Raw genomic sequence first — 14,412 nt, 5'->3', positions numbered from 1 at the left:
GGCTCTGGGACCTTCTCCTGGGTTTGGGACCTTCTCCTTGGCTCTGCTGGTGGCTTTGGGGTCTTCTCCTCAAGTTCGGGACCTTCTCGTGGAGTTTTGGGACCTTCTCATGGTGGCTTTGGGGTCTTCTCCTGGGCTTTGGGGTCTTCTCCAAGGTTTGGGGTCTTCTCCTGGGCTTTGGGGTCTTCTCCAAGGTTTGGGTTCTTCTCCTGGGCTTTGGGACCTTCTCGTGGAGTTTTGGGACCTTCTCCAAGGTTTGGGACCTCCTGGGCTTTGGGGTCTTCTCCTGGGCTTTGGGACCTCCTGGGCTTTGGGGTCTTCTCCTGGGTTTGGTTCCTTCTCGTGGCCTTTGGGGTCTCCTCAGGAGTTTTGGCCTCTCCTGGCACCTCCTCGGGGTCTTCTCCATGGCTTGGGACCTTCTCGTGAGCTTTGGGACCTTCTCGTGGTGCCTTTGGGACCTTCTCGTGAGCTTTGGGGCTCTCCTGGTGCTTTGTGGGGTCTTCTCCTGGCTCTGGGCTCCTCTCCTGGGTTTGGGGTCTTCTCCAGGCTTTGGGGTCTGCTGGTGGCCTTTGGGACCTTCTCGTGGAGTTTTGGGGTCTTCTCCAGCCTTTGGGACCTTCTCCTGGTGACTTTGGGACCTTCTCCTGGGTTTGGGACCTTCTCCAGGCTTTGGGACCTTCTCCTGGGCTTTGGGACCTTCTCCTGGCCTTTGGGGTCTGCTGGTGGCCTTTGGGACCTTCTCGTGGAGTTTTGGGACCTTCTCATGATGGCTTTGGGACCTTCTCCAGCCTTTGGGACCTTCTCGTGGAGTTTTGGGGTCTTCTCCTGGGCTTTGAGACCTTCTCGTGGAGTTTTGGGACCTTCTCCTGGGTTTGGGACCTTCTCGTGGTGTTCGGTGTCTTCTCCTGGGTTTGGGACCTTCTCCTGGGCTCTGCTGGTGGCTTTGGGGTCTTCTCCTCAAGTTCGGGATCTCCTCGTGGAGTTTTGGGACCTTCTCATGGTGGCTTTGGGGTCTTCTCCAAGGTTTGGGGTCTTCTCCAGGCTTTGGGGTCTGCTGGTGGCCTTTGGGACCTTCTCGTGGAGTTTTGGGGTCTTCTCCAGCCTTTGGGACCTTCTCCAGGCTTTGGGACCTTCTCCTGGGTTTGGGACCTTCTCCTGGTGACTTTGGGACCTTCTCCTGGGTTTGGGACCTTCTCGTGGAGTTTTGGGACCTTCTCCAGCCTTTGGGACCTCCTCCAGGTTTTTGGGGTCTCCTCCTGCGGCTTTGGGGTCTCCTCGAGGTTTTTGGTGTCTCCTGGTGGCTCCGTGGGATCTCCTGGGGCTTCGGGGTCTCCCCGTGAGGTTCTGGGACCTTCTGGAGGTTTGCTGGGACCTCCTGGTGGTTCCTGGAGACCTTTCGTGGTTCCGTGGGACCTCCTCGGGGTTCGCTGGGATCTCCTGGGAGCTTTTGGGATCTTCTGGTGCTCTGTGGGATCTGCACGGGCTTCTGTGGGACCTCCTCGAGCTTTTTGGGGTCTCCTTGGGGTTTTTGGGGTCCTCTCATGGTTTGGTGGCATCTCCTGGTGCTTCCTGGGGACTTCTCGAGGTTTGCTGGGATCTCCATGGGGTTCCTGGGGACTTCTCGAGGTTTGGTGGCATCTCCTGGGGGTTCCTGGTGGTTCTTTGGGGTCTCCATGTGGCGTTTCCGGGACCTCCTCGAGGTTTGGTGGCATCTCCTGGTGCTCCATGGGGACCTCTCGAGGTTTGGTGGCATCTCCATGGGGTTCCTGGTGGTTCCTGGGCTCTCCAGGAGGCGTTTCTGGGACCTCCTCGAGGTGTGATGGGACCTCCTGGTGCTCCATGGCGACCTCTCGAGGTTTGGTGGCATCTCCTGGGGGTTCCTCGTGGTTCCGTGGGATCTCCTGGGGCTTTTTGGGGTCTCCTCGTGAGGTTTCGGGACCTCCTCGAGGTTTGCTGGGATCTCCTTGGGGTTCTGTGGGATCTCCTTGGGGGTTTTGGGGTCCTCTCATGGTTTGGTGGCATCTCCTGGTGCTTCATGGTGACCTCTCGAGGTTTGGTGGCATCTCCTGGGGGTTCCTGGTGGTTCTTTGGGGTCTCCATGAGGCGTTTCTGGGACCTCCTCGAGGTGTGATGGGACCTCCTGGTGCTCCATGGGGACCTCTCGAGGTTTGGTGGCATCTCCTGGTGGTTCCTCGTGGTTCTGTGGGATCTCCTTGGGCTTTTTGGGGTCTCCTTGGGGTTCCTCGAGGTTTTTTGGGGTCTCCTCGAGGTTTTTTGGGTCTCCTGGAGGTTTTTTGGGGTCTCCTGGAGGAGTTTTGGGATCTCCTCGAGGTTTTTTGGGGTCTCCTCGAGGATTTTTGGGTCTCCTGGAGGATTTTTTGGGGTCTCCTCAGGAGTTTTGGGATCTCCTCGAGGTTCTTTGGGGTCTCCTCAGGAGTTTTGGGGTCTCCTGGAGCCTTTTGGGGTCTCCTTGGGGTTTTGGGGTCTCCTCGAGGTTTTTTGGGGTTCCTCGAGGAGTTTTGGGGTCTCCTTGGGGTTTTTTGGGGTCTCCTGAAGGTTTTTTTGGGGTCTCCTCAGGATTTTTGGGGTCTCCTGGAGGATTTTTGGGATCTCCTCGAGGTTTTTTGGGTCTCCTGAAGGTTTTTTTGGATCTCCTCAGATTTTTTGGGGTCTCCTCAGGAGCTTTTGGGGTCTCCTCAGGATTTTTGGGGTCTCCTCGAGGTTTTTTGGGGTCTCCTGGAGGTTTTTTTGGGGTCTCCTCAGGAGCTTTTGGGGTCTCCTCAACATTTTTGGGGTCTCCTCGGGGATTTTTGGGGTCTCCTCGAGGTTTTTTTGGGGTCTCCTCAGGGTTTTATGGGACCTCCTCAGGGATTTGGGGTTTTTTGGGGCTTTTTTCGGTTTTTTTGGGGAGATTTTTTGGGGTTTTTGGGGTTTTTTGGGGATTTTTCGGGTTTTTTGGGGTTTTTTTGGGGTTTTTTGGGGAGATTTTGGTTTTTTTGGTTTTTTTGGGTTTTTTTCGGATTTTTGGGGGGGATTTTTTGGGATTTTTGGGGTTTTTTTCCGTTGTTTGGGGAGATTTTTTTGGTTTTTTGGGGGTTTTTTTCATTTTTTTCTGTTTTTTTTTTTTGGTTTTTTGGGGATTTTCTGGGGGGATTTTGGGGTTTTTGGGATTTTTTGGGTTTTTGGGTTTTTGGGGTTTTTTTCCGGTTTTTTGGGGAGATTTTTTGGGGTTTTGGGGGTTTTTTGAGGGGATTTTGTGTTTTTTGGGATTTTTTGGGTTTTTTCGGTTTTTTGGGGGAGATTTTTTGGGTTTTTTGGGGTTTTTTGGGGTTTTTTGGGGTTTTTTGGGGTTTTTTTGGAGTTTATGGGGTTTTTTGGGGTTTTTTGGGGATTTTTTGGCGGGATTTTGGGGTTTTTGGGATTTTCAGGGTTTTTTGGGTTTTTTTTTGGTTTTTTGGGGTTTTTTCGGTTTTTTGGGGGGGTATTTTTTGGTTTTTTTTCGGGTTTTTTTTTGGGAGGATTTTTGGGTTTTTTTCGGTTTTTTTTGGGGGGATTTTTTGGGTTTTTTGGGGGGGGTCGGTTTTTTTGGGGTTTTTTGGGGATTTTTTGGGGATTTTTCGGGATTTTTTGGGGTTTTTTGGGGATTTTTGGGGTTTTTTGGCGAGTTTTTTGTTGTTTTTTGGGGGGTTGGGGGTTTTTTGGCTTTTGAGGGGATTTTTGGGGGATTTTTTGGGGTTTTGGGGTTTTTTTTCAGGTTTTTTTGGGTTTTTTTGGGGGGATTTTGTGTTTTTTGAGATTTTTGGGGGTTTTTTTCGGTTTTTTTGGGGAGATTTTTTGGGTTTTTTGGGGTTTTTTGGGTTTTTTGGGGGTTTTTTTGGGGTTTTTCGGGGTTTTGGGGGGTTTTTGGGTTTTTTGGATTTTTTTGGGGTTTTTTGGGTTTTTGGGATTTTTTGGGTTTTTTTCGGGTTTTTGGGGGGTTTTTGGGTTTTTTGGGGGTTTTTTCCGGTTTTTTGGGGAGATTTTTTGGGTTTTTTGGGGTTTTTTGGGGATTTTTTGGGGGGATTTTTTGGGTTTTTTCGGGGTTTTGGGGGGTTTTTGGGTTTTTTGGTTTTTTTTTTCCGGTTTTTTGGGGAGATTTTTTGGGGTTTTTGGGTTTTTTTCGGGTTTTTTTTGTTTTTTTGGGGGTTTTTTGGGGATTTTTTTGGGGGGGATTTTGGGTTTTTGGGGAGATTTTTTGGGGTTTTTGTGGGTTTTTTTTCCGTTTTTTTGGGGTTTTTTTGGGTTTTTTGGGGGTTTTTTTGGGTTTTTTGGCTTCTTTGGGGTTTTTGTCGTTTTTTGGGGTTGTTTCGGTTTTTTTGGGGGGGATATTTTGGGTTTTTTGGGTTTTTTTCCCGTTTTTTTGGCCAGATTTTTTGGGTTTTTCGGGGTTTTTTGGGGTTTTTTGGGGGTTTTTTTTTGGGGGGTTTTTGGGGGTTTTGGGGGGATTTTTTGGGGGGATTTTGGGGTTTTTGGGATTTTTTGGGGTTTTTTTCCGGGTTTTTGGGGAGATTTTTTGGGGTTTTGGGGTTTTTTTGGGGTTTTTTTGGGTTTTTTTGGGGTTTTTTGGGGATTTTTTGGGGGGATTTTGGGTTTTTGGGGGATTTTTTGGGTTTTTTGGGTTTTTGGGGGGTTTTTGGGTTTTTTGGGGTTTTTTTCCGTTTTTTTTTGGGAGATTTTTTGGGTTTTTTGGGGGTTTTTTTTCGTTTTTTGGGGGTTTTTTTGGGTTTTTGGGGTTTTTTTGGGGGGGATTTTGGGTTTTTTGGGAATTTTTGGGTTTTTTTGGGTTTTTTTGGGGTTTTTTGGGGATTTTTTGGGGGGGGTTGGTTATTTTGGGATTTTTTTGGGGAGATTTTTTGGGTTTTTGGTGGGTTTTGGGGAGTTTGGGGGGATTTTTGGGTTTTTTGGGGTTTTTTTCGGTTTTTTTGGGGGGATTTTTTGGGTTTTTGGGGAGATTTTTTGGGGTTTTTGTGGTTTTTTTCCGTTTTTTTGGGGGTTTGGGGTTTTTTGGCTTTTGAGGGGATTTTTTTGACTTTGGGGTTTTTTGGGGTTTTTTCGGGGTTTGTTTTGAGATTTTCTTTCAATTTTTGGGGTCTCCTCAGGGTTTTATGGGATCTCCTCAGCGATTTGGGGTTTTTTGGGTTTTTTGGGTTTTTGGGGTTTTTGGGGTTTTTTGGGGTTTTTCTCCGTTTTTTTGGGGAGATTTTTTGGGGTTTTTGGGGGTTTTTTCGGTTTTTTGGGGTTTTTTGGGGTTTTTTTTGGGTTTTTTGGGGGGATTTGGGGTTTTTTGGGTTTTTTTGGTTTTTTGGGTTTTTTTGGGGGTTTTTGGGGTTTTTTTAGGGGAGATTTTTTTTGTTTTTTTGGGGTTTTTTCCTGTTTTTTGGGGAGATTTTTTGGGTTTTTTGGGTTTTTTTTTTCGGTTTTTTTTTTTGTTTCCTGGGGTTTTTTTGGGTTTTTTTGGGGATTTTTGGGGGGATTTTGAATTTTTTGCGGTTTTTTCCGTTTTTTTGGGGAGATTTTTTGGGTTTTTTTCGGGGTTTTTTTGGTTTTTTGGGGGGTTTTTGGGGATTTTTTGGGTTTTGGGGTTTTTTTTCGGTTTTTTCGGGTTTTTGGGGGTTTTTTGGGTTCTTTGGGGTTTTTGGGGTTTTTTGGGTTTTTTTCGTTTTTTTGGGGGGGGATTTTTTGGGGTTTTTGGGTTTTTTTCGGGTTTTTTTTTTTGTTTTTTTGGGGTTTTTTGGGTTTTTTTGCGATTTTTTGGGGGGATTTTGGGTTTTTTGGGGATTTTTTGGGGTTTTTTGGGTTTTTGGGGGGTTTTTGGGTTTTTTGGGGTTTTTTTCCGGTTTTTGGGGGGGATTTTTTGGGTTTTTTGGGGTTTTTCTCTTTTTTGGGGGGGAATTTTTGGGTTTTTTGGGGTTTTTTTTCGGGTTTTTTTGGGGGAGATTTTTTGGGTTTTTTGGGGTTTTTTTTTTTTGTTTTTTTTGGGGGAGATTTTTTGGGGTTTTTTGGTTTTTTTTTTGTTTTTTGGGGGGATTTTTTGGGGATTTTTTGGTTTTTTTTGGGGATTTTTTGGGTTTTTTTGGGATTTTTTGGGTTTTTTGGCGATTTTTTTGTTGTTTTTTGGGGGTTGGGGTTTTTTGGGGTTTTTTTGGGGGTTTTTTCGGGGGTTTTTTTTGAGATTTTCTTTCAATTTTTGGGGTCTCCTCAGGGTTTTATGGGACCTCCTCAGGGATTTGGGGTTTTTTGGGTTTTTTTGGGTTCTTTGTGGATTTTTTGGGGGGATTTGGGGTTTCTGGGGATTTTTTGGGGTTTTTTTTGGGTATTTTTGGGGTTTTTTTTGGTGGGTTTTGGGGGTTTGGGGGAGTTTGGGGGGATTTTTGGGGTTTTTTGGGGTTTTTTTCATTTTTTGGGGGGGATTTTTTGGGGTTTTGGGGTTTTATTTGGTTTTTTGGGTGGGGATTTTTTTGGTTTTTTGGAGGTTTTTTTTCGGTTTTTTTGGAGGGATTTTTGGGGTTTTTTGGGAGGGTCGGGTTTTTCTGGGTTTTTTGGGGATTTTTGGGGGATTTTTTGGGATTTTTTTGGGTTTTTTGGGGTTTTTTTTTCGGGTTTTTTTGGGGAGATTTTTTGGGGTTTTTTTGGTTTTTTTTTCGGTTTTTTTGGGTTTTTTTTGGGGATTTTTTGGGTTTTTTTGGCGATTTTTTTGTTGTTTTTTGGGGCGTTTGGGGTTTTTTGGCTTTTGGGGGGATTTTTTGGAGTTTTGGGTTTTTTGGGGTTTTTTCGGGGTTTGTTTTGAGATTTTCTTTCAATTTTTGGGGTGTCCTCAGGGTTTTATGGGACCTCCTCAGGGATTTGGGGTTTTGGGGATTTTTGGGGTTTTTTTGGGGTTTTTTGGGTTTTTTGGTTTTTTTTTTGTTTTTTTTCGTTTTTTTGGGTTTTTTTGGGGGATTTGTTGGGGTTTCTTGGGGATTTTTTGGGGTTTTTTGGCGATTTTTTTGTTGTTTTTGGGGGGGTTTGGGGTTTTTTGGGGTTTTTTTGGGGTTTGTTTTGAGATTTTCTTTCAATTTTTGGGGTCTCCTCAGGGATTTGGGGTTTTTTGGGGATTTTTGGGGGGGATTTTGGGTTTTTGGGGGATTTTTTGGGTTTTTTTGGGGGGGATTTTGGGTTTTTTGGGGTTTTTTTCGGTTTTTTTGGGGGGGGGGTTTGGGTTTTTTGGGGGGTATTTTTGGGGGTCCTTTGAGTTTTTTGGGGTTTTTTTGTGGGTTTTGGGGGTTTTGGGGAGTTTGGGGGGATTTTGGGGGGTTGGGGTTTTTTCGGTTTATTTTTGTTTTTTTTCGGGCGGTGTTTTGGAAATTTTTGGGGATTTTTTGGGATTTTTTGGAATTTTTGGCGATTTTTTGGGTTTTTTGGGGGATTTTGGGTTTTTTCTTTGGGGGGTTGGGGCTTTTTTTCAGGTTTATTTTTATTTTTTTCGGGAGGTTTTTTGGAAATTTTTGGGATTTTTTGGGTTTTTTGGGGGATTTTGGGGGTTTGGGTTTTTTTTTTTTTTTGTTTATTTTTGGGTTTTCTCGGGAGATTTTTTGGGATTTTTGGGGTTTTTTTGGGGGGGTTTTGGGCTTTGGGATTTTTTGGGGATTTTTTGGAATTTTTTGGAGGCTTTTTTGGGGTTTTGGGGATTTTTGGGTTTTTTTTGGTTTTTTTTGAGATTTTCTTTCAATTCTTGGGGTTTTTTTTGAGATTTTCTTTCCATTTTTGGGGTTTCTTTGACACTTTTGGGGTTTTCTCCGGATCTTTTGGGGTCCCCTCAAGTTTTTTGTTTCTTTGACCCCAAATTTTCCTTTTTGACCCCAAACTTTCCTTTTTGACCCCAAATTTTCCTTTTTGACCCCAAATTTTCCCTTTTGACCCCAAATTTTCCTTTTTAACCCCAAATTTTCCCTTTTGGACCCCAAATTTTCCTTTTTGACCCCAAATTTTCCCTTTTTGACCCCAAATTTTCCTTTTTAACCCCAAATTTTCCCTTTTGGACCCCAAATTTTCCATTTTTGACCCCAAATTTTCCTTTTTTGACCCCAAATTTTCCCTTTTGAACCCCAAATTTTCCCTTTTGACCCCAAATTTTCCCTTTTTGACCCCAAATTTTCCTTTTTGACCCCAAATTTTCCATTTTTGACCCCAAATTTTCCTTTTTGGACCCCAAATTTTCCTTTTTAACCCCAAATTTTCCTTTTTGACCCCAAATTTTCCATTTTTGACCCCAAGTTTTCCTTTTTGACCCCAAATTTTCCCTTTTGGACCCCAAATTTTCCCTCTTTGACCCCAAATTTTCCCTTTTGGACCCCAAATTTTCCCTTTTTAATCCCAAATTTTCCCTTTTGGACCCCAAATCCGTTTCCCGCCCATCCCTCCCCCCCCGCCCGGATTTTCCATTTCTTTGCAATTTTTAAAACTTTGAATTTTTAATTTATTTGGTTTTTTTTTAAATTTTTTTGTAAATTCGATTCAGAATTTTTTATGGATTGGGAATTTTTTTGATCGATTCGGAATTTTCTACCGGTTCGGAATTTTTGTGGGTTTGAAATTTGGATTTATTTGGATTATTAAAAGTTTCTTTGGTTTCTTTCCATTCATTTGGAAAATTTTTAAAAATTTTTTGTCTGGGGAGTTTTTTCATTCATTCAAAATTCATTTTTAAATTGGAATTTTTAATGAATTTGGAATTTTCTAACCGGATTTTTTTCTTCATTTCGTTTTTTAAATTTCGTTTTTATTTCCAAACGCTTGAACTTTTTCATTGGAATTTAAAAAAAAAATGGAAATGTATTATTTATTTTTAAATACTCGGAATCTTTTATTCGAATTTTTTCATTTCTTTGGATTTTTTTCATTGATTTGGAAATTTTTATTTAGAATTTTTAATTTAATTATTATTATTCCATTTTTATTTGGATTTTTTATTAATTTGGACAGGGGGTTTTCTTTCTGTATTCCGGATGTTGAATTATTTTTTCATTAATTAATTACTTTTAATTAATTGCTTCATTAAATTGGATTTTTAATGAATTTATCAGTGACTCTGAATTGCCTGGAAATTAACTTTTTTCATTAATCAATTAATTTTAATTAATTTTTTAATTAAAATGGAATTTTTATTATTCCATTTTTATTTGGAATTTTTTATTTATTTGGAGGTTTTTTGGCCGAAATTTATTCCAGATGTTCCAATAATTTTTTCATTAATAATTAATTGAAAATAATTTTCTCGTTAATTAAGTAATTAATTTTAATTATTGTTTAATTAAATTGGAATTTTTAATTAATTCATCGCTGACTGAGAAGTCACTGAAAATTAATTTTTTCATTCATTAATGAATTTAATTAATTTTTAAATTAAATTGGAATTTTCGTTATTCCATTTTTATTTGGAATTTTTTATTTAATTGAAGGGAGTTTTAAAAAATTTATTCCAGATGTTTAATTAATTAATTTTTTCATTCATTAATTAATTTTAATTAAGTTTTCGTTAATTAATTTGAATTAATTTAATAATCGTTTCAATAATTCGGATTTTTAATTGATTGATCACCGACTCAGAATGGCCTGGGAATTCTTTAATGGGGGAGGGGAGGGGGGACACCAAAAACCCCAAAAATCCCAAAAATCCCAAAAACCCCAAAAATTCGAAAAATTCCCCAAAAACCCCAAAAATCCCAAAAATCCCCAAAATCCCAAAACCCCCAAAAATCCCCAAAAAACCCAAAATCCCAAAAATCCCAAAAACCCCAAAAACTCCAAAAATCCCCAAAATCCCAAAAATCCCAAAAACCCCAAAAATCCCAAAATCCCAAAAATCCCCAAAACCCCAAAAATCCCAAAAACCCCAAAAATCCCCAAAACCCCAAAAATCCCAAAAACCCCAAAAATCCCAAAAAACCCAAAAAACCCAAAAATCCCCAAAATCCCAAAAATCCCAAAAATCCCCAAACCACCAAAAATACCAAAACCCCCAAAAATCTCAAAAACCCCCAAAATCCCAAAAACCCCAAAAATCCGAAAAATTCAGCAAAAACCCCAAAAATCCCAAAAACCCCCAAATCCCAAAAACCCCAAAACCCCCAAAAATCCCAAAAAACCCCAAAAATCCCAAAAACCCCAAAACCCCCAAAAATCCCAAAAAACCCCAAAAATCCCAAAAACCCCCAAAAAACCCAAAAATCCCAAAAAACCCCAAAAATCCCAAAAACCCCCAAAATCCCAAAAATCCCAAAAATCCCCAAAAACCCCAAAAACTCCAAAAATCCCCAAAATCCCAAAAACCCCAAAAATTCGAAAAATTCCCCAAATACCCCAAAAATCCCCAAAATCCCAAAAACCCCAAAAATCGCAAAATCCCAAAAATCCCCAAAACCCCAAAAATCCCAAAAATCCCAAAATTCCAAAAACCCCAAAAATCCCAAAAATCCCCAAAAACCCCCAAAATCCCCAAAACCCCCAAAAACTCCAAAAATCCCCAAAAACCCCAAAAACTCCAAAAATCCCCAAAACCCCAAAACCCAAAAATCCTCAAAAACCCCAAAAATACCAAAACCCCCCCAAAACCCCCAAAATCCCAAAAAACCCCAAAATCCCAGAAACCCCAAAAACCCCAAAAACCCCAAAAACCCCAAAAATCCCCAAAATGGCCCCAAAGGGACCAAAGGGACCCCGGGAGCTCTCGGGGTGTCCCCAGGGTGTCCCGGGGTGTCCCAAAGCCACCCCAGGGTGTCCCAGGGTGTCCCCAGGGTGTCCCACAGATGTCCCAAAGCCACCCCAGGGTGTCCCAGGGTGTCCCACGGATGTCTCCAGGTTGTCACCCCCAGGGTGTCCCAAAGCCACCCCAGGGTGTCCCCAGGGTGTCCCAAGGATGTCCCACAGATGTCCCACGGATGTCCCACAGATGTCCCAAAGCCACCCCAGGGTGTCCCCGGGGTGTCCCATGGATGTCCCACAGATGTCCCCAGGGTGTCCCAGAGCCACCCCAGGGTGTCCCACAGGTGTCCCAGGTTGTCCAAAGCCACCCCAGGGTGTCCCAGGGATGTCCCCAGGGTGTCCCGGGGTGTCCCAAAGCCACCCCAGGGTGTCCCGGGGTGTCCCCAGGGTGTCCCACAGATGTCCCAGAGCCACCCCAGGGTGTCCCATGGATGTCCCACAGGTGTCCCCAGTGTGTCCCAGAGCCACCCCAGGGTGTCCCAGGGTGTCCCCATGGATGTCCCACAGATGTCCCAGGGTGTCCCCAGGGTGTCCCGGGGTGTCCCAAAGCCACCCCAGGGTGTCCCAGGGTGTCCCACGGATGTCTCCAGGTTGTCACCCCCAGGGTGTCCCAAAGCCACCCCAGGGTGTCCCCAGGGTGTCCCAAGGATGTCCCAGAGCCACCCCAGGGTGTCCCATGGATGTCCCACAGATGTCCCAGGGTGTCCCAAAGCCACCCCAGGGTGTCCCACAGATGTCCCCAGGGTGTCCCAGGGTGTCCCACAGATGTCCCAGAGCCACCCCAGGGTGTCCCAAGGCCCTCCAGGCCACCCCAGACACCCACGGATGTCCCACGGATGTCCCAAAGTCACCCCAGGGTGTCCCAGGGATGTCCCAGAGCCACCTCGGGGTGTCCCAGAGCCACCTCAGGGTGTCCCATGAGTGTCCCAAAGCCACCTCGGGGTGTCCCAAAGCCACCCAGGGTGTCCCATGGATGTCCCAGAGCCACCTCAGGGTGTCCCAGAGCCACCTCGGGGTGTCCCAAAGCCACCTCAGGGTGTCCCATGAGTGTCCCAAAGCCACCTCAGGGTGTCCCATGGATGTCCCAGAGCCACCTCGGGGACTCTTCAGGGTGTCCCAAAGCCACCTCGGGGTGTCCCAAAGTTACCCAGGGTGTCCCATGAGTGTCCCAAAGCCACCCAGGGTGTCCCATGGATGTCCCAGAGCCACCTCGGGGTGTCCCAAAGCCACCCAGGGTGTCCCATGGATGTCCCAGAGCCACCTCGGGGTGTCCCAAAGCCACCCAGGATGTCCCATGAGTGTCCCAGAGCCACCTCGGGGACTCTTCAGGGTGTCCCAAAGCCACCTCGGGGTGTCCCAGAGATGTCCCCTGCTGTCCCCTCCAGGATGTCCCAGGACCATCGAGGCCACCCCAGGCTGTCCCCTGCCCAAGGGTGGTGTCCCCTGCAGGATGTCCCAGGGCCACCTCAGGGTGTCCCACGGATGTCCCAGAGCCACCCCGGATTGTCCCCGGCGTGTCCCAAAGCCACCGGGACCCTGAGGACACCCCAGGATCCTTCGGGGCGTCCCACGGGTGTCCCGGGGTGTCCCACGGATGTCCCAAAGCCACCCCGAGGTGTCTCCTCCAGGTGTCCCACGGATGTCCCAAAGCCACCTCAGGGAGTCCCACGGATGTCCCAAAGCCACCCCAGGGTGTCCCGGGGTGTCCCACGGATGTCCCAGAGCCACCTCAGGGAGTCCCATGGATGTCCCAGAGCCACCCCAAGGTGTCCCATGGGTGTCCCAAAGCCACCCCAGGGTGTCCGAAGGCCACCCAGGACACCCCAGAGTGTCCCATGAATGTCCCAAAGCCACCCAAGGATGTCCCACGGATGTCCCAAAGCCACCCCAGGGTGTCCCAAGGCCACCCAGGACACCCCAGGGTGTCCCACGGATGTCCCAAAGCCACCCCGAGGTGTCTCCTCCAGGTGTCCCACGGATGTCCCAAAGCCACCCCAGGGTGTCCCAGGGTGTCCCAAAGCCACCCCAGGGTGTCCCACGGATGTCCCAAAGCCACCTCAGGGCGTCCCATGGATGTCCCAGAGCCACCCCAGGGTGTCCCAGGATGTCCCAAAGCCACCCCAGGGTGTCCCAGGATGTCCCAAAGCCACCCCAGGGTGTCCCAAGGCCACCCAGGACACCCCAGGGTGTCCCACGGATGTCCCAAAGCCACCCAAGGATGTCCCACGGGTGTCCCAGGGTGTCCCACAGGTGTCCCAAAGCCACCCCGAGGTGTCTCCTCCAGGTGTCCCACGGATGTCCCAGAGCCACCCCAGGGTGTCCCACGGCCACCCAGGACGCCCCAGACGCCCCGGGTGTCCCCTGGGTGTCCCCTGGGTGTCCCCTGGGTGTCCCCTGGGTGTCCCCCGGGTGTCCCCTGGGTGTCCCCCGGGTGTCCCGTGGGTGTCCCCTGGGTGTCCCATGGGTGTCCCCTGGGTGTCCCCCGGGTGTCCCCTGGGTGTCCCCTGGGTGTCCCCTGGGTGTCCCCTGGGTGTCCCCCGGGTGTCCCATGGGTGTCCCCCGGGTGTCCCCTGGGTGTCCCGTGGGTGTCCCCCGGGTGTCCCCTGGGTGTCCCCTGGGTGTCCCCTGGGTGTCCCCCGGGTGTCCCCTGGGTGTCCCCTGGGTGTCCCCTGGGTGTCCCCTGGGTGTCCCATGGGTGTCCCCCGGGTGTCTCCTGGGTGTCCCCCGGGTGTCCCCCGGGTGTCCCCTGGGTGTCCCCCGGGTGTCCCCCGGGTGTCCCCTGGGTGTCCCCTGGGTGTCCCCTGGGTGTCCCGTGGGTGTCCCATGGGTGTCCCATGGGTGTCCCCTGGGTGTCCCATGGGTGTCCCATGGGTGTCCCCTGGGTGTCCCCCGGGTGTCCCCTGGGTGTCCCATGGGTGTCCCCTGGGTGTCCCCTGGGTGTCCCCCGGGTGTCCCATGGGTGTCCCCTGGGTGTCCCCCGGGTGTCCCCTGGGTGTCCCGTGGGTGTCCCATGGGTGTCCCCCGGGTGTCCCGTGGGTGTCCCGTGGGTGTCCCCTGGGTGACCCTGGGTGTCCCACGGAGGCCCCAAAGCCACCAGGAGCTCCCAGAGCGTCCCCATGGGTGTCCCAGAGCCACCACGGGGTTGTCTCCTCCAGGTTGTCCCAAAGCCACCTCACGGTGTCCCACGGACGCGCCAGAGCCACCCCAGGGTGTCCCAAAGCCACCAGGACCCCTCAGGGTGTCCCCCAGGTGTCCCAGGGTGTCCCAAAGCCACCAGGACCCCTCAGGGTGTCCCCCAGGTGTCCCAGGATGTCCCACGGGTGTCCCGAAGCCACCCCAGGGTGTCCAGGGATGTCCCAGGGTGTCCCAGGGACACCCCAAAGCCACCCCGGAGCGTCCCATGGATGTCCCAGGATGTCCCCTGGATGTCCCAAAGCCACCAGGAGCTCTCAGAGTGTCCCAGAGCCACCCAAGGATGTCCCAGGATGTCCCAAAGCCACCTCAGGGTGTCCCATGGGTGTCCCAGAGCCACCCAAAGATGTCCCATGGACGTCCCATGGATGTCCCAAAGCCACCTCAGGGTGTCCCCAGGGTGTCCCATGGATGTCCCACAGATGTCCCCAGGGTGTCCCA

This window comes from Ammospiza caudacuta, chromosome 37 (genome assembly GCF_027887145.1).
Source record: "Ammospiza caudacuta isolate bAmmCau1 chromosome 37, bAmmCau1.pri, whole genome shotgun sequence".
NCBI lineage: Eukaryota > Metazoa > Chordata > Aves > Passeriformes > Passerellidae > Ammospiza > Ammospiza caudacuta.
Note: the sequence above shows the minus strand (reverse complement) of the source record.